This window comes from Oncorhynchus kisutch, linkage group LG11 (assembly GCF_002021735.2).
Source record: "Oncorhynchus kisutch isolate 150728-3 linkage group LG11, Okis_V2, whole genome shotgun sequence".
NCBI lineage: Eukaryota > Metazoa > Chordata > Actinopteri > Salmoniformes > Salmonidae > Oncorhynchus > Oncorhynchus kisutch.
The window spans coordinates 51,522,551-51,542,098 of record NC_034184.2 but is presented as its reverse complement, the minus strand read 5'-3'; the positions used below and the strand labels follow the sequence as shown (position 1 = coordinate 51,542,098).

The 19,548-nt window shown below is 42.1% G+C and overlaps 1 pseudogene; it reads left to right on the top strand.

Annotated features, from left to right (window-relative positions):
* LOC109898818 (armadillo repeat-containing protein 4-like) overlaps positions 1–18,598 on the top strand; it is a 56,477-nt pseudogene extending 37,879 nt beyond the window's left edge.
* The last annotated feature ends 950 nt before the right edge of the window (positions 18,599–19,548 follow it).

Here is a 19,548-nt window from a genome sequence, read left to right as displayed (position 1 = left end):
GAGTGTACAAAACATTAGGAACTGCTTCTTAATATTGAGTTGCTCCCCCTTTTGCCATCAGAACAGCTTCAATTCGTCTGGGCATGGACTCTACAAGCCGTCGAAAGCGCTCACAGGATTGCAGGCCCATGTTGACTCCAATGCTTCACACAGTTGTGTCAAATTGTCTGGATGGGTGGTGGATCATTCTTGATGGCTATACACTGAGTGTACAGGAATACAGGAAACTGTTGAGCATGAAAAACCTAACAGCATTGCAGTTCTTGACACACACTAACCAGTGTGCCTGGCACATACCCCGTTCAAAGGCACTTAAAAATGTTGTCTTGCCCATTCACCCTCAGAATGGCACACATACACAATCCACATCTCAATTGCCTCAAGACTTAAAAATCCTTCATTAACCTGTCTCCTCCCCTTCATCTAACACTGATTGAAGTGTATTCAACAGGGGACATCAATAAGGGATCATAGCTTTCACCTGGATTCACCTGGTTAGTCTGTGTCATGGAAAGAGCATGTGCAGATTACAATCTCTCGTGCCAAGTTCATGATGGACAACTGGACCAGTGGTTGTTGTCATAAACAAAAGTGTATGTTCTGTTTGCATAGAAAGAGGAGTGTTGGCTGGCAACATATTTAGCTGTAAAGACTAAAGAATTTATACAGTATGGGTTTTCAGGGAACAAAGTGAACCTTTCAGACTGCCTTTCAGTCCTTTGGCTACTAAACAAGCCTTCATATTCAGTCCAGTTTTGCTGCATTAAAAAAATGGCAGAGATTGGGAGCCCTTCAGAGTCCAGCCTGGCAAGGCGATAAAACAAGTTAACTGCACTGGCAATGAGTAATGTGGCACCTCCGTGCACTTGCTCCCATTACAGGCTGCTTGCCGCAACGTAATTACTCATAACACTGTTGCTATGCAAAAAGGGCCATAATAATAATAATAGCAATGATTAGAATGATACCAATAATCGCATACAAAACCACAATTGGGTGACACTTCATTAGCAAACATCAAACCCCTCAGAAGGGTGCCCTCACACTCATTAAGTGGGGATGTGATAAATAGCTAAGGAATCCAGTCAGTGAGAGTGAGAGATTTAACAGTTACTTTCCTGTGTAGCGTTTGTGTTTAGTTAAGTTTTTGGGACGGCTCAAGGGGTTGGGTGTGAACAAAGGTAGAAATGTGGCCGTGGGTTGTCCAGGCAGGCAGGGAAGAAAGGAAACCAGCGTGATGCAGAGTATAGCACTGAGTGTTTTAATACACACTTACATCTGCGAGTGGATCAGAGTTTTTTTTTTTACTCTCTCAGGATTATTTGAATAACATATAAAAATGTCAAGGTCAGACGCAGGCTTGGATTAAAATGACCAAGCCATTACTGTCAAGCAAGAAAGGCTGCAAACGGTAATAGAGAGTTTCAGGGAGAGTTGCTCAGGGCATGTGTTCATTTCAGAAGCAATCATGGGCCGAGTGTTGTTTTGAGGCAAAAATCGTTTTGGAATATGGTTGACCTTTTTTTGTATTCACAAGTAGTACATGAACAACTTAAACAAGCCCTTGTGGCCAATAGCAAACAGCAGGCTTTTTTTGTGAGTTATCTTTAACATGGCCTGGCTGTATGGTACAGGTGGGCCCTAAAGGTTACCTCCCAAATGACACCATATTCCCTATGTAGTGCACTACTTTTGACCAGGGCCCATAGTGCTCTGGTCAAAAATAGTGGACTAAATAAGGAATAAGGTGCCATTTTGGATGTGGGCCTGAGATGTGGGTAGGCAGACCAGAAATCCAGAAGAAGCAGCATCTGTTAGCTATTTGCCTGATTAATGATGCATCAAAAGGAGAGATGATTGACGGTTAAAAATATAATTACCTTCATAACTTAAGTGTGTTTTGTTTTAAAGCTTTACATCGTCTAGATGTCCAGAGATTAACATTTTTATAAGGCCTGCAATATGGAGGGAGACTAGACCTATAGCCTATGTGCATGAAATGCCTTCATAAAAAAGTCCTTTCAGTCTTTCTGTCTCGCACTAGGAATGTTTTGGACCGTTGTTTCGTGCAGATTTAAAAGCAGGTTTATAGGTGCATTGATATGTGTCCGCTTCGAACTATATATACTTTGGTGTTATGGACACACACAAACGCTTTGTAAAACTAAGCTCTGTAACAAAAGAGTGAGGGAATAACTTTGCAATGGAAAGTGCTCCTTGCCAAAACTCATTTGTATTTGCCAACACAATAATGTTTGAGGTCAAGATTGTGTGGTTCAGATACAATTACTGACTATCCATCCAGTCCTCCTTCTCTTACCTCTGTTCCAGAGTCTATGATGAACAGACCATAATTATGTATCGTAATGATACTTCTTTCTTGCCTCACATTTCTATCTACAGAAAATTGCTCACCGGAGCCCAAGGCCTATTCAGGCCTTCATTTTGAAGTGAGTACAATTTTCTGTTTTACATTAAGCATTAGAATGTATCCATCTGAAAGTCTCCCAGTCCCTTTATGATCCCCATTGAGCGTCTTGGAGGGTCTCTTCCTTTCCCGTGGTCCTTGAAATTACTTCTTAAAAACTAACTGGCTGTGGTATAAAAGGGCAGGCAGGCAGCATTCAAGTTCTTTGCACCACGAATTTGAATCAATGTGTTACTGTAACAGATCTCTTTACAAAAAGAGATGGAGCAAAACAATCAATCATAAAGCTGCTACACAGAAGTCTCTCTGTGGTTCCTGTGTCTTTTGACAAGCTTTAATAATGCTTCCACTTGTGTGGAGCCCTCTGTTTGTATGAGGGGCTGATTCAGGAAGCTTTGTGTTATGTTCCTTTTGCCATCGTAATTACGCAAGCTGGGATCGGTTTAACAAAAATAGACATGACTCGCAATCCATTTATCAAAAGTTATGTGTGCAATTACAAGGTAATTCTACTGTATGAGTGACCTGCAGATAACACTTCAGTGGTGGCCATAGGAATAACATTGTTTTTCTACGTTAAATCAGTCAAAGTTAGCTTTGGCAGCCGCTCCGTTCATTACTGTTTTACTTGCACAGAATATATTTTGGTGGATTGTGACCAAAACCAAATGACCTTGGACACTTTCTACAGTAGTGTGCAATGCTGTCGGGGGTACTCCAAATTAAAATGTGATTCACATAAAAAAACATTTTTTAATAAAAATCCAACATAGCTAAACATTTGTGTGAGGTTTTCTCCTCGTCTGAGTAGCCTCGTTTCACTGCCAAAAATAAATTTAAACCATCTAGTATTCAGCGAAATAATAACACAAGGTCAAATACAGGTAGCCTAATCAAATAATTGACATCCAATCACATTAACCGTTACTCTCTTGTGGGAATTCCACTAACGGTCTGTATGTAGCCAAAGGTAGCTGCTGCTCATATTGGTATCTGTACTGATGGCGCAAAAGCTATGACAGGGAGACATAGTGGAGTGGTAACGCGAGTGCAAGCGGTTGCTCCCAACGGCACTTGTGTACACTGCAGCATCCACCAAGAGGCTCTTGCTGCCAAGGGAATGAAAGATGTTTTGTACATTACAGTGACATTACATTAACCTTGTCAATGCAAGGCCTCTGAACTCTCGTGTATTTTCTGCACTATGCAATGATATGGGAAGCAACCATGTAATGCTTTTACAACATACAGAAGTGTGCTGGTTATCAAGGGGGAAAGTATTGACACGTTTTTGTTAAATTGAGAGACGAGCTTAAAGTTTTCTTTACAGACCATACTTTTCACTTGTCTGACTGCTTTATCTGGGTGATGCTTTTTCTCACCTGAATGATCTGAATCTAGGATTACAGGGACTCTCTGCAACTATTTTCAATGTGCGGGACAAAATTGTTTAAGAAGTTGGAGCTCTTCTCTGTCTGCATTAAGGACAACACACAGGTCTTTCCATCATTGTTTGATTTTTTTTGTTTGCAAACTCAAGCTTATGGACAATGTTAAATGTGATATAGTGAAGCACCTGAGTGAGTTGGGTGCGCAATTACGCAGGTACTTTCCCAAAATTGATGACACAAACAACTGGATTTATTATCCCTCCAGTCCACTTACCGATATCTGAACAAACGAGCCTCATCAAAATTGCAACAAGCAGTTCTGTGAAAATTTAATTTAATCAGAAGCCACTGACAGATTTCTGGATTGGGCTACACTCAGAGTATCCTGCCTTGGCAAATCGTGCTGTTAAGACACTGATGCCCTTTGTAACCACGTACCTATGTGAGAGTGGATTCTCTGCCCTCACTAGCATGAAAACTAAATACAGGCACAGACTGTGTGTGGAAAATTATTTAAGACTGAGACTCTCTCCAATACAATCCAACATTGCAGAGTTATGTGCATACTTTCAAGCACACTCTTCTAATTAACCTGTGGCGAGTTATTCATTTTCATTCATTTTTGATGAACAAATAAGGTTTTATATGTAAGATGGTTAAAAAAATAGCAAAATTATTGATTATTATGATTTGTGCCCTGGTCCTATAAAAGCTCATTGTCATTTCCCACAAGCTGGGTTGTGACAAAAACTCACACTCATTCTTATGTTTACAAACTTGTTATTGCTGGGGGCAGTATTTAGTAGCTTGGATGAATAAGGTGCCCAGAGTAAACTGTCTGGTACTCAGGCCCAGTTGCTAATATATGCATATTATTATTTGGATAGAAAACACTCTAAAGTTTCTAAAACTGTTTGAATGATGTCTGTGAGTATAACAGAACTCATTTGGCAGGCAAAAACCTCAGAAACAAATCCAACCAGGGGGTGGGAAATCTGAGGTTTGTAGTTTTCAACTCATTCCCTATCGAATGCACAGTGTCTATGGGGTCAAATTGCACTTCCTAAGGCTTCCACTGGGTGTCAACAGTCTTTAGAACCTTGTTTGATGCTTCTACTGTGAAGTGGGGGCGAATGAGAGGGGAATGAGTCAGAGGTCAGCCAGAGAGCCACGAGCTGGCCACGAGCATTCACGTGAGAGTTAGCTTGAATCCCATTGCATTTCTGAAGACAAAGGAATTCTCCGGTTGGAATATTATTGAAGATTTATGTTAAAAACATCCTAAAGATTGATTCTATACATCGTTTGACATGTTTCTACGGACAGTAACGGAACTTTTGAACTTTTCGTCTGCACCTAGTGATCACGCGTCATGAATTTGGAATACTGGGCTAAACGTGCGAACAAAAAGGAGGTATTTAGACATAAATGATGGACATTATCGAAACAAAACAAACATTTATTGTGGAACTGGAATTCCTGGGAGTGCATTCTGATGAAGATCTTCAAAGGTAAGTGAATATTCATAATGTTATTTCTGACTTCTGTTGACTACACAACATGGCGGATATATGTTTGGGTTGTTTTGGTCTCTGAGCGCTGTACTCAGATTATAGCATGGTGTGCTTTTTCGGTAAAGCTTTTTTAAAATCTGACACAGCGGTTGCATTAAGGAGAAGTGTATCTATAATTCCGTGCATAATAGTTGTACCTTTTATCAATTTTTATTATGAGTATTTCTGTAAATTGATCTGCAAAATCACCGGATGTTTTGGAACTACTGAACGTAACGCGCCAATGTAAACTGAGATTTTTGTTACATAAATATGAACTTCATCGAACAAAACATACATGTATTGTGTAACATGAAGTCCTATGAGTGTCATCTGATGAAGATCATCAAAGGTTAGTGATTAATTTGATCTATATTTCTGCTTTTTGTGACTCCTCTCTATGGCTGGAAAAATGGCTGTGTTTTTCTGTGACTTGGCTCTGACCTAAAATTATTATTTTGGTTTGCTTTTGTCGTAAAAGCCTTTTTGAAATCGGGCACTGTGGTGGGATTAACAAGAAGTGTATCTTTAAAATGGTGTAAAATGCTTGTATGTTTGAGGAATTTTAATTATGGGATTTCTGTTGTTGAATTTGGCGCCCTGCACTTTCACTGTCTGTTGTCATATCGATCCTGTTCGCGGGATCTCAGCCCAAAGAGGTTAATAAATGTATCGTATGTATCGCGTGTGGCAGGCTTACAATTATGGCAAAACACAACATTTGAGATTGCGCTGACCCTGGTACACAGCTGGAGGTTGAATGTTTGAAGGGGTATGGGACTATAAAAAGTTTGGGAACCATTGATCAACAGGATATTGATTATGATTGAGAATTATGTGACTCAAATATTTAACATGTCTATCACTGTCCTATTCTTCAAGCCCATACACATATGTCCAAAGCAGCATATAACATATAAGGCTATATAAAGATTAAAGTGAATGGTTGACTTAAGTGATTGATTGACCCTGGTGCTATGCCTTCCCTCAGGTTCCAGGAGTACAAGGCCCAGAAACCTGCCAACAGGGCCACCATCAGGAAATGTGGAGGCATCCAGCCCCTGGTCAACCTGCTGACCCGGAACCAGGCTCTGCTGGTCAATGTCACCAAGGCTGTGGGGGCGTGCGCCACAGAGCCAGAGAACATGGCGTAAGTCATAGAGATGTATCATATATTTAATTATGTGGTGTAAATCACCCACCCAGTTCAGATGATCAACAGTGGTGGTAAGCACCTTGTTTTTAATGCACTGCAATGTTATTGCAAGCTCTTCAAAATGTGTCATAACCTCTGTTATTAGCGGCCATTCAGCATCATAATTGGTTCTAATAATGTTGTTGACAGACAGTGTTATGACACAACTTGGCATGTGTCCTAATGATAATGTAAGGCTATGATCTTAATCATTCATCTTTACCAGGTAGGTTTCATGTTTCATGTTCTTTTTCAGCTGAGTGACACTTTTAAAAGCCTTGTTTATTGACCCTGCTGTGATAAATATGGTTGTGGTGGCGCGTCCCACAGTTTTACTGTACATCTGTGGTCATTCATGGTGCTAGGCTGGTCAGGGTAGCATACCTTCAGCCATCCAAGCCCTCAGGGCTGTAAAAACAAACACTGAACACGTACAGTCCAGTCCTGCTTCTAGACTACAGTATGTGCTCATTTGGTTTCAATGCTCCCAAATGCTGCAAACAGTACAGTATACAGTCCCATCTGAATTTCATTGCTTTTACAAGGCTGTTACAGACGGCAAGACCCTTACTTAATTAACACTGGACGCAAATAAATAACTTATTCATTTTGTTAGGCAAGCCATTAACGCCATTGTCAGGAAAAAGTAATATGGTTATGATAAGCAGAACCACAGTGGTGCAATAAAAGTGCAGAACGTTGTTGTGAAGAAATAAGGCCATTCAGCAATTAGGCTACCTAGCCTAATTTCTCGAAGACATTCAACACACAGCCCAGGCAGAATGTTACATCAGAACCCATTCATTCAGGTTCATGTTTTCACATGGAATGTATATTTAAGCCTTGTCATTTTGCATTCACATTTAGTTGAAAGTCATTATTTCCACAAGTGCTTTTTGTATGTCTTGTGGCAGTGACTTATTTTGAGGACCTGTGTGTACAGTAGTTCGTTTGAGCAATTAACATAGCTCACATTTGATTGTTTCCTGCTCCAGACCACGTATGGTCAGAGCTGGTTCTCAGATTAAGGGCCAGGGCCTACTATTGTCTCAATGATTTACTGGACTACAGGGTGATGTCTGTTTGTCTGTGGTCCAAAGTCTGGTGCTCCAAATTCAGGCGCAAAATCCATGTCAGTTAACTTGGCTTTGTTTGGCTTTGTTTTCCTGGTGCAGGATCACATGGCCAGGAAAATAAGTTGTTCCCTTACAAAAAAATTAACACAAATAGCTTTTTTTCATGTGAGATAGCTGTTTTCACATGTTGAGCTTAAATTTCACATGTTGAAATCATATTTTCACATGTGAGAAGAAAAGCGTGCTTTCACCTCACATGAATTGCAGTTTGCGAAAATTGGATTTGCAGTGTGAAAATGCACATGTGAAAGTGTAGTTGACATGAGTCGGACGTGTTTGTTGGTTGAATGGTCAAGATGTTGGCTTCTCCTGTGGGAGCCCCAGGTTCTAATCCTGCCAGTTTCCAAAGCACACATGTGAAAGGGGGATACCTAGTTAGTTGTCCAACTGAAATATGAATCAGAGAGGTGCGGGGGGCTTCCTTAATCGACATCTTCGGCGCCTGGGGAACAGTGAGTTAATTGCCTTGCTCAGGGGCAGAATTGCAGATTTTTACCTTGTCAGCTCGGGGATTTGATCCAGCAAGCTTTCGGTTATTGGCCCAATGCTCTAACCACTAGGCTACCTGCCAGAAGGTATGCTATCCTAATATCACCTGTGAAATGTTGGGAAACCACATGACTGAGTTTATGTGAAAAAATAACATATGTGAAACTTCATATGTGTCCGAAAGCCATGTCTGACTTACGCATGTTTTTTCATGTTCTTTTCATGTTCTTTTCAGAATGTGATTTTTAAATTTTTTGGTTGTTGGAAGGGTTACTATTGTAACGCTCACTATTGAAACACTCGTCGGAAGAAGTGGACCAAGATGCAGCGTGGTAAATGTTCATACTTTATTTCAACTGAACACTAAACAAAACAACAAAAGGACCAACGAACGTCACGTTCTGAATGCTTAAAAGAAAACATCCCACAACCTAAGGTGGCAAAGCAGGCTGCCTAAGTATGATTCCCAATCAGCGACAACGATAGACAGCTGTCCCTGATTGAGAACCATAACCGGCCAAAACATAGAAACACAAAACCTAGAAATAAAGAAAATAGAATGCCCACCCAAATCACACCCTGACCAAACCAAAATAGAGACATAAAAAGCTCTCTACGTTCAGGGCGTGACAACTATTCAAAACAAACTTATCGATAAGACTACCTATATATATATATTTAAATAACTTAAAGTAACTAATTATTTTATTTGCTTATTTTTATTCTATTGCACTGTATAGGTTCATGAAATCATAGACAAAATAAATATTCAAATACAGGAAAATATCACATTACAATCCCTCCTAGTACTTTCTGTAACTTACAAGAAAGAGCACACGTTGTGCAAATGCCTTGAGACTTTGTGGTCTCCCCGTTTCCATCCCTCATCCAAACTGTCAGTTTCATACCTGCTCTTCTGAGGACAGTACTTTTCTGGCACTTGATATGAAGTTTAGTTTGTTGTTGGGCTTGATTTAGGAGGCCCTACAGACTTGAATCTTATGTTATGATCCCCCAGACTGATTCATGTGCAAACGGAAGACAGATGGCGCAGGGGACTTCTTCTGATGAGTGCTCGCTCGTTTGCAGTCACGGAGATACCGTGATTAGGGAGTGTTTAATTAATTATGACAGCATTCAATGTTGGCCCTTGTTGGTGGAAGCACACATGGGAAACACGTTACATGTTATTTATACCAGACAACGGGCGCACTGTGGCGTAATTCTTTGGGTTCCCAGACCCTGACTACAGCCTTAACTACAGTCATGTACGCAGCATGAAATATGGCTTATGCTTAAGTAAACTTCAACTCAGACGCAATGAAATATAGAGAGACCTGTCTACTGGCTCTGTTTGATTTGGAAAGAAGTACCCCTGAACTACCCACCGTACAGCATAATGTTGTTTTGGTTCTATAAATAAATATCTGTATGGACTTCACTCACTATACATGAATCTACACCAGTTAACCTTTGGCCTAACATCACGTAGGTGGTCAGTGATTTCTCATGGAGATTCACTTTACAAGACAGACAGAGAGCAGGTTTTTAGAGCTGTGGTGGAAACCGAATTGGACTGGTGAAGGTTGGTTTGTGATTGAAAACCCATTCAGCTAAATGTCTGATACCTTTGATCCTGCCCTGTGATAGGTTTTCAGGGCCTGGGCCTGGACCTGGACAAACTGCTACTGTATGGCACAGACCAGCCCAGACAGTTCTGAGAAAGAGAAGCTCTCAAATGCTCCTCTTAACTATGAAAGTATGGTGTAGATCACACTGACTGTGCCCACTGTAATATCAATCTATCTACTTTCTCTTCCTCTTCTCTCTCTCTCACCCTTTCTCTTCTCTCTCTTTCTGACTTTGTCTCTCTCTCGCTCTCTCTCTTCTCTCTCTCACTTTCTCTCTCTCTCTCCCTCTCTCTGTCTCTCTCTCCCTTTTCTCCCTTCCTTCCCTCTCTCTCTATTTTCTCTCACTCTTCTCCTTTTTCTCTTCCTCAACAGGATCATTGACCGTCTGGATGGAGTGCGCCTGCTTTGGTCCTTCTTGAAAAACCCAAATCCAGATGTCCAGGCCAGTGGTGCATGGGGTAGTTGTCCATGCATTGAAAATGCAAATGTACAGTACCAAACTTTTTGTTTTCACTCACAGTAGCACTACATTTGTTTTTAATTATAATGACAATTCTACTCAACAACAAATTTGTCTTTGCCATAAAAGTTGTTGTTATATTGCAAGTTGATCAGTGTTGTAATATTTTATCATGTTTATCGTGTTTGGATCCCTCTCTCTGTCACTGTTCAGCCTGTTATATCATCATGTCTGCCTCCTCAAGGCTCTCTGTCCTTAAAGATGCACTATGCAGAAATCTCTCCGCCATTTCCTGGTTGAAAAAATTATAGTTTGCCTAATTTGGAGTTTATGTGACAGAACAAGCAAGTATAGTGTAGAGAATCATTGTACCATCTAAACCGCTGTATAATATATTTTCCATAACCACAAATATTGTATTTTCAGCTGTTTCAAGCTGGTGTACAAAATCGAATGTAAAAGACTCAAAAGCGAAACTTAAAAACCGGGAAGCATAGAAATATCACAGATAGAACAGATCTTCGGGCTTCTTAGACTGGCTTTCAATGAGAATGAAGTTACATATTGCAGCTTTATAGTCAATCTGGTGTTGGGAGGTTGTAGCAGGGGCAGTGCTGTGTCACTATAGGCTTACATGAACCCTCCTCTAATATAAAGCAGAACACTCTGATCTTTGGTGAACTGGGAAACAGTGCAGGCAGGCAGGCAGGCAGGCAGGCAGGCAGGCAGGCAGGCAGGCAGGCAGGCAGGCAGGCAGGGACTTGGAGGAGTAATATCCTGTGGCATGTTCTGATTCCTCTGTTGAAAATCCTCTCTCAACATGCTCTGAGTTACAGTGTCACACAACCAGCAGCAGTTTCTTCTTACACAACGAGCAGGGTGCCAGGCAGCCCGTGTCTCCTGTGACCCCATGCTGCATATCCAATCTAGGCTGCTGAACATACTTCTAATGTACAGTCCTCACAACATTAGGTCCGACTGTATAGCATGCACCCTGTTCTCTATATAGTGCACTTATTTTGACCAGTAGTGACCTATGTAGGAAACAGGGTGCCATATGGGACGTACCCACAGTCTATTGCATTGATATAGAACTGCTGAAATATAACTGTGTCAACCCCCCCCCCCCCCCCCCCCCCCCCCTGACTTGAGCTGTTGTATATTTTTTCAGAAATACAAATGGAACATTGTTCTATTAGATTATCGACATGAATAACGTAAACAGGATGTCAATCGGACAGTCTGTTTAAACAGATACACTGGGTCCAGTTCAGGCAGGTGTCTCAGTTAAGGTGAGGGAGATTTTCACTCGCTAGAATGAATTTTTCTGGCTCAGAAGTGTCGCAAAAATGATATATGGCAACCATATGGAAGAGGAGGACCGGCCGCAACTCAACTCACTATTTGAACGCTAACAAAGTTTGACAATGTTTGTCTGGACTCTACAGTGCCAATTTTTGTAGGAATACATGAACATGCTCTTTGGTTGATTTCTGAGACAGGGTCAATGACAAGAGCTAAACAGTGCAGGGTTTTGCCCGTCGAGGAGAGCGAGGGGAATTCGACACTGCTTGGTGTAGTAGTAGTTATTTAGATAAAACCCCCATGTGGTTTTAGTTAGCAGTTCCACAATGGATTTTGAGAGAATCACGGTGTAAATGCAGCTGTTGGATGCTTCAGTCCAGTCCATACCTCTACTCGTCCTCAGACACATTTAGACACATAGAGGATTCAGGAACAGTACGCCCCATTACCGGCCTGCCTGGCTTGCCTGGCCAGCTCTCTGCTGTGAGTAAAGCCCCAGTCATTGTTGCATGCAGGCAGTCAGCTGTGGCTTTGCAGTGAATCAATCAATTAGCTTTGTTCCCTCAATCAAGGATGTAACCTGCCCTGCTGTTCATGTAATGAAGGTCATCATTAATTTGCCAGGACACGGGCAACTTGCAGTGAATGGTGTATTTTTTATTTGACATAGTAGCCTACCGTATAGCAGCATATGGAAGTAGGAGCCTGATTGCTTGCTGGAGAGGGTCAGGGCAAACTACTCTGCTGTGCCACCTGGGAAGTGCTGTGCCACTTGGGAAGTGCTGTGCCACTTCCTTCCCTCTCCCTCGGGTCTAGGCTACATCACGCACACCGACCAGATAATGTGTATTCTATTTAATGTTATCTTTGGGGAAAGGGACAGCAGGATTACATGGGCCTTACGTGTGTAGCTTCATAATGGTGCGGTTTTCAGGGATCAGGGGTTCTGTCCAGGCCATGAAAGGGATCCTCACTAGTCTTTCACAGCTGGTGGCTTGAGAAGCGCTTCCCCTGTTGCTGGTGAGTCGTGGCATCATCAGTATTCCTGAGGAAATGCTTCCTGTGCTGTGTGTTGTTGGGGCAGAGTGGAGCGGAGGGGTGGTCAGCTCCTGGCCCTGGTTCTGGCCCGGCACACACTGCTCGTCTTCTGGCACCACATCTGAGGGGAGCGGAGAGAGAAACACCACCATGTCCTGTCCAGCTCTCTGAGCCCTGGTCTGTCAGAGCTAGAAGGCTCCATTCAAAACTCCTCAATGCCTGCAATCCTGTCCTATGTAAGAATGCTGTTCATCGACTACAGCTCAGCATTTAACACCATAGTACCCTCCAAACTCGTCATTAAGCTCGAGACCCTGGGTCTTGACACCGCCCTGTGCAACTTGGTCCTGGACTTCTGACGGGCCACCCCAGGTGGTGAGGGTAGGAAACAACATCGCTCATCCTCAACACTGGGGCCCCACAAGGGTGCGTTCTCAGCCCTCTCCTGTACTCCCTGTTCAACCATGACTGCGTGGCCATGCACGCCTCCAACTCAATCATCACGTTTGCAGACGACACAGTTGTAGGCTTGATTACCAACAACGCCGAGACGGCATACAGGGAGGAGGTGGGGGCCCTCGGAGTGTGGCGTCAGGAAAATAACCTCACACTCAACATCAACAAAACAAAGGAGATGATCGTGGATTTCAGGAAACAGCAGAGGGAGCACCCCCCCCCCCCCCTATCCACATTGAAGGGACAGTAGTTAAGAAGGTGGAAAGTTTTAAGTTCCTCGGCGTACACAAACAGAAATGGTCCACCCACACAGACAGCGTGGTGAAGAAGGCAACAGCAGGAGGCTAAATAAATTTGGCTTGTCACCAAAAACACTCAAACTTTTACAAATGCACAATCGAGAGCATCCTGTCGGGCTATATCACCGCCTGGTACGGCAACTGTATGGCTTTCCAGAGGGTAGTGAGATCTGCACAACGCATCAACGGGGGCAAACTACCTGCCCTCCAGGACACCTACACCACCCAATGTCACAGGAAGGCCAAAAAGATCATCAAGGACAACAACCACACGAGCCACCGCCTGTTCACCCCGCTATCATCCAGAAGGCGAGGTCAGTACAGGTGCATCAAAGCTGGGACCGAGAGACTGAAAAACAGCTTCTATCTCAAGGTCATCAGACTGTTAACCAGCCATCACTAACATTGAGTGGCTGCTGCCAACATATTGACTCAATCTCTAGCCACTTTAATAATAAAAAATTGGATGTAATAAATGCATCACTAGTCACTTTAAATAATGGCACTTTATATAATGTTTACATACCCTACATTACTCATCTCATATGTATATACTGTACTCTATACCGTCTACTGCATCCTGCCTATGCCGTTTGGCCATCACTCATCCATATATTTATATGTACATATTCTTATTCATTCCTTTACACTTGTGTGTATAAGGTAGTTGTTGTGAAATTGTTAGATTACTTGTTAGATATTACTGCATGGTCGGAACTAGAAGCACAAGCATTTTGCTACACTCGCATTAACATCTGCTAACCATGTGTATGTGACCAATAACATTTGATTTGATTTGTCCCTTGTGAAATAGGCCACTCACATTGAGGCTAGTGTGATTGTGGTTAACTGGTGTGGCTATTGATTTATTTATCCTTTATTTAACAAGGTGAGTCCCATTGAGATGTAAATGTATTTTACAAGTGAGCACAACCCCACACAACCTCCAAAGGGAGGGGGTTATGATTAATCAAATTAAATCAAATGTTATTTGTCACATGCACCGATTACAGGTGTAGACCTTACACTGAAATGCTTACTTACAAGCCCTTAACCAACAATACAGTTTTAAGAAAAATACCACAAAAAAAACAAGAAATACAAGTAACAAATCATTAAAGAGCAGCAGTAAAATAACAATAGCGAGGCTATATACAGGGGGTATCGGTACAGAGTCAATGTGCAGGGGCACTGGTTAGTCAAGGTAATTGAGGTAATATGTACATGTAGGTACAGTTATTAAAGTGACTATGCATAGATAATAAAGTAGCAGAGTAGCAGCATCGTAAATCGTAAAAATGCAAATAGTCAGCCTGGGTAGCCATTTGATTAGATATTCAGGGCTCTTAAGGCTTGGGGGTAGAAACTGTTTAGAAGCCTCTTTGACCTAGACTTGGTGCTCCGGTACCACTTGCCGTGAGGTAGTGGAGAAAACAGTCTATGACTAGGGTAGCTGGAGTCTTTTACATTATTTAGGCCTTCCTCTGACACCGCCTGGTATAGAGGTCCTGGATGGCAGGAAGCTTTGCCCCAGTGATTGTACTGGTCCGTTCGCACTACCCTCCTTAGTGCCTTGTAGTCGGAGGCCGAGGAGTTGCCATACCAGGCAATGATGCAACCAGTCAGGATTCTCGCAATGGTGCAGCTGTAGAACCTTTTGAGGATCTGAGGACCCATGCCAAATCTTTTCAGTCTCCTGAGGGGGAATAGGCTTTGTTGTTCCCTCTTCATGACTGTCTTGATGTGTTTGGACCATGATAGTTTGTTGGTGATGTGGACACCAAGGAATTTGAAGCTCTCAACCTGTTCCTCTACAGCCACGTCAATGAGAATTCACGTAGCATTATTAACACCTTTTATCCTGTTGGGAAAGGGCAGTGTTGAGTGCAATAGAGATTGCATCATCTGTGGATCTGTTGGGGCGGTATGCAAATTGGAGTGGGTCTAGGTTTTCTGGGATAATGGTGTTGATGTGAGCCATGACCAGCTTTCAAAGCACTTAATGGCTACAGATCTGAGTGCTATGGGTCAGTAGTCATTTAGGCAGGTTACCTTAGTGTTCTTGGGCACAGGGACTATGGTGGTCTGCTTGAAACATGTTGGTATTACAGACTCAGACAGGGAGAGGTTGAAAATGTCAGTGAAGACACTTGCCAGTTTGTCAGCGCATGCTCAGAGTACACGTCCTAGTAATCCGTCTGGCATGCGGTCTTGTGAACGTTGACCCGTATACCTTTTAGGGGTTCCGCTAGCGGAACGTTTCGACAACATCCGGTGAAATTGCAGATTGCGAAATTCAAAGTAAATTATTATAAATATTTAACTTTCATACAATCACAAGTGCAATACACCAAAATACAGCTTAACGTTTTGTTAATCCAGCCACCATGTTAGATTTCAAAAAGGGTTTACGGCGAAAGCAAACCATGCTATTATCTGAGGACAGCAACCCATCAAACAAACTCATGACAATCATAATTCAACCCACCAGGCATGACCCAAAACTCAGAAATAACAATATAATTCATGCCTTACCTTTGAAGATCTTCTTCTGTTGGCACACCAATATGTCCCATAAACATCACAAGTGGTACTTTTGTTCGATTAATTCCGTCGTTATATCTCCAAAATGTCAATTTATTTGGCGCGTTTGGTTCAGAAAAACACCAGTTCCAACTCGCCCAACATGACTACCATTTATCTAATAGGTTACCTGTAATATTGGTCCAAACATAATACAACTTTAGGTATTTTAAAACGTAAATAATCGATCAAGTTTAAGACGGAATACACTGTGTTCAATTGTGGCTAAAATGAAAATGGAGCGAGTTTCAGGTCGCCTGCCCTAAACAAAAGAGTACACTAGGCTCGACCCTCGTTCTGAATAGCCATACTTCTTCATTTCTCTAAAGAAAAACATCAACCAATTTCTAAAGACTGTTGACATCTAGTGGAAGCAATAGGCACTGGAACCAAGTGGCACAGAAATCTAGGTTCCCATAGAAACCCAATTTACATTTCCTGGATGGGTTTTGCCTGCCAAATAGGTTCTGTTATACTCACCGACATTATTTTATCGGTTTTAGAAACTTTAGAGTGTTTTCTATCCAAATCTACCAATTATATGCATATCCTTCTGGGCCTGAGTAACAGGCAGTTTACTTTGTGCACGCTTTTCATCCGGACGTGAAAATACTGCCCCCTATCCCAAACAGGTTTTAAAGGTCTTAATCACCGAGGCAATAATGTCATAGATGGAGATATAATGTTGATGGAATGTAGATGGAGCGTGCTTTGTGACAATTATCATTCTGCCCTCTGTAATTATACACTTTCCATAATCTTGGTTCATTATTTCCATATTAATCGAGACATTACAGGCTGGCAGTAGCTGTGTATGACACCCTGATACTCAGTGGTGGAAAAAGTACCCAACTGTCATGAGTAAAAGTCACTCAGTAAAATTCTACTTGAGGAAGTCTGAAAAAATGTAGTTTCAAATATACGTAAGTATGAAAAGTAAATGTAATTGTTCAAATGTACTTAAGTATCAAAAGTAAAAGTATACATAATTTCAAATTCCTTATATTAAGCAAACCAGATGGCACCTTTTTCTTGTTTTTTTTAAATTACGGAAAGCCAGGGCACACTCCAACACTCAGACATAAATTACAAACGAAGCATGAGAGTTTAGTGAGTCCTCCAGATCAGAGGCAGTAGGGATGACCAGTGACATTAGGTTGATAAGTGTGTGAATTTGACTATTTTTCTGTCCTGCTAAGAATTCAAAATGTATTGAGTACTTTTGGGTGTCAGGTAAAATGTATGGTGTAAAATATACATAATATTCTTAAGGAATGTGGTGAAGTAAAAGTAAAAGTAATCAAAAATATAAATAGTAAAGTACAGATACCCCCAAAAATGACTTTACAGCACCTTTGATGCTGTATATTCCCCCCTTAGGTGACGATTATGTTGATATATGATTTAAAAAGCATCCCGATCTGCCAAGCCTCAATGAAGGCTGCGTCCGAGGTGGTTCTGAAAGAGGCTCACAAGCAGCGGTAGCCCCATAAGTGTCTGAGACTCCTGTGGTATCAGCCCATTACTTGTGCCCATGAACTCAAATCAGGGTCTATGGTGCTAGCTTGGCCTGAACGGTCAGGGAAACACACTGACTCCTTCAGTTCCTTTGTGACTGACTCCGGTCCCTTGTTCTTCTGAACAGTGTAGGCTACATGGAAAGGTCACTAGATACAGATGTGCTATCTTAATTTGACCAGTTTCTCACAGCTGGAAAATAATCCTGCAGCAACAGGAAATGTGAACTATTATGTGGATTATAATTAATGGACCTTTTTGTATGGGTTGATACATTTTTTGATAGGATAAATCAAATCTGACATTTTAAAGTGGAAATTTCAAACTTTAGAAGCCTTTTTATACCTTGAATACACTGCAATTAGCATTTCCTGCTGCACAGGAAAATTCTCTGCAACAACAGCGTGATCAAATTAAGATAAAACATCTGTAGGCATTCTGAGTATTAGTGTACTGAACAGTGTTGGCCTAACCTACATGGAGGGGTAGAAAAGGAAGTCCAAATAACTCATCATCCAAATGGATAGGCTGACATTAGATAGGTCTGCTGTAGAAGTATTAGTTTCCCTTGGCCCTCGTATTACTTGGCAAGAAATCCCCCCCAAATTACTCTGTTGATTTCTGTAAATGGCTTTTTATAACAAACAGAACCTATCTCACCTATTTGGCGTGCTTGATGTGTAATAGCTACTGGCACACCACACAGCCCATCCGTATTGACAATGGCACTTTCCGTGGAGCGGAAAGCAGGACAGAACCATGGCTACTCACATTACCTCCGATTGGGCTGACTGGCACTGATGGGGTTTTGATTTTTGCTAAGGCTGATGAAAAGGCTTTTTATTTTTCCTTAGCATGTGTGTATCTTTCATTTTCTCTGCTCTGCTCAAATGCCCCGGCTTGCCTCCCTGCCCATTACACTGAATTCTGCTCCCTTTATTTTACAGATTGAGAGCGCCAAGCTAATAACAAGCTTTTGACATTTAGGATGTAGGGGAAATGGTGCGCTCCTTTGTCGGTGGATTGGAACTGATTGTTAATTTGCTGAAATCAAAAAACAAAGAGGTACTGGCGAGTGTGTGCATCTCAATGAAGGAGGACATAAAATACCTATAATCCTTCTCAATTAGTGTTTACTGGGAATATTCAGTCCTATTATAAATTGACTATCTATTATATTATCATAAAGTAACTTAATAGTTCTGAGTAGTATTCATAGTATAGGCCCTAGTCAAAAGTAATGCACTATATAGGGAATAGGGTACCATTTGAGATGCACCCATAGATGTCTGATGTCTTGTTCTCTCTGTATTACAGACTGATGATAATCTGTGTCGTTACCTGGCTGAGGCAGTTGCCCGCTGCTGCATGTGCGGCAGTAACAGGGTATCGTTTGGGGAGGCCGTTGCCCCCTCGTTCATTAACTGAAGACCACCAGACCGCAGCTCAGACCCTGTTCCAGAACCCCAGCAACTACATCACCATGCACGAGAACAGAGTGGTGAAGGTATGTTCACTTCTTTGCTCACAAGCACTTGTCCTTTCCACACCTAGTGGTCAAGGTACTGATTGGTAATTGATTCCGGGCTGTGTCGCAGCCGGCCGCAACCCGGGAGACCCATGAGGCAACGCACGATTGGCTCAGCGTCGTCCGGGTTAGGGGAGGGCTTGGCTGGTTGGGATGTCCTTGTCCCATCACGCTGTAGCGCTTCCTGTGGCGGGCCTGGTGCATGCACGCTGACATGGTTGCCAGTTGTACTGTGTTTCCTAAGACACATTGGTGCGGCTGGCTTCCGGGTTAAGCATGCAGTGTGTCAAGAAGCAGTGCGACTGTGCAGGGTCGTGTTTCGGAGGACGCATGGCTCTCGACCTTCGTCTCTCCCGAGTCCATATGGGAGTTGTAGCGAGGTGACAAGACTGCAACTGCCAATTGGATATCACAAAATTGGTGAGAAAAAAAGGTAAAAAGTAAAAAATACATATATTTTCATTAATAGCTTTGCTCAAGATCATTTCCTCCGAGCATTCTCCTCACACCTTCATAAACTTTCTTTAAATGTTTATTT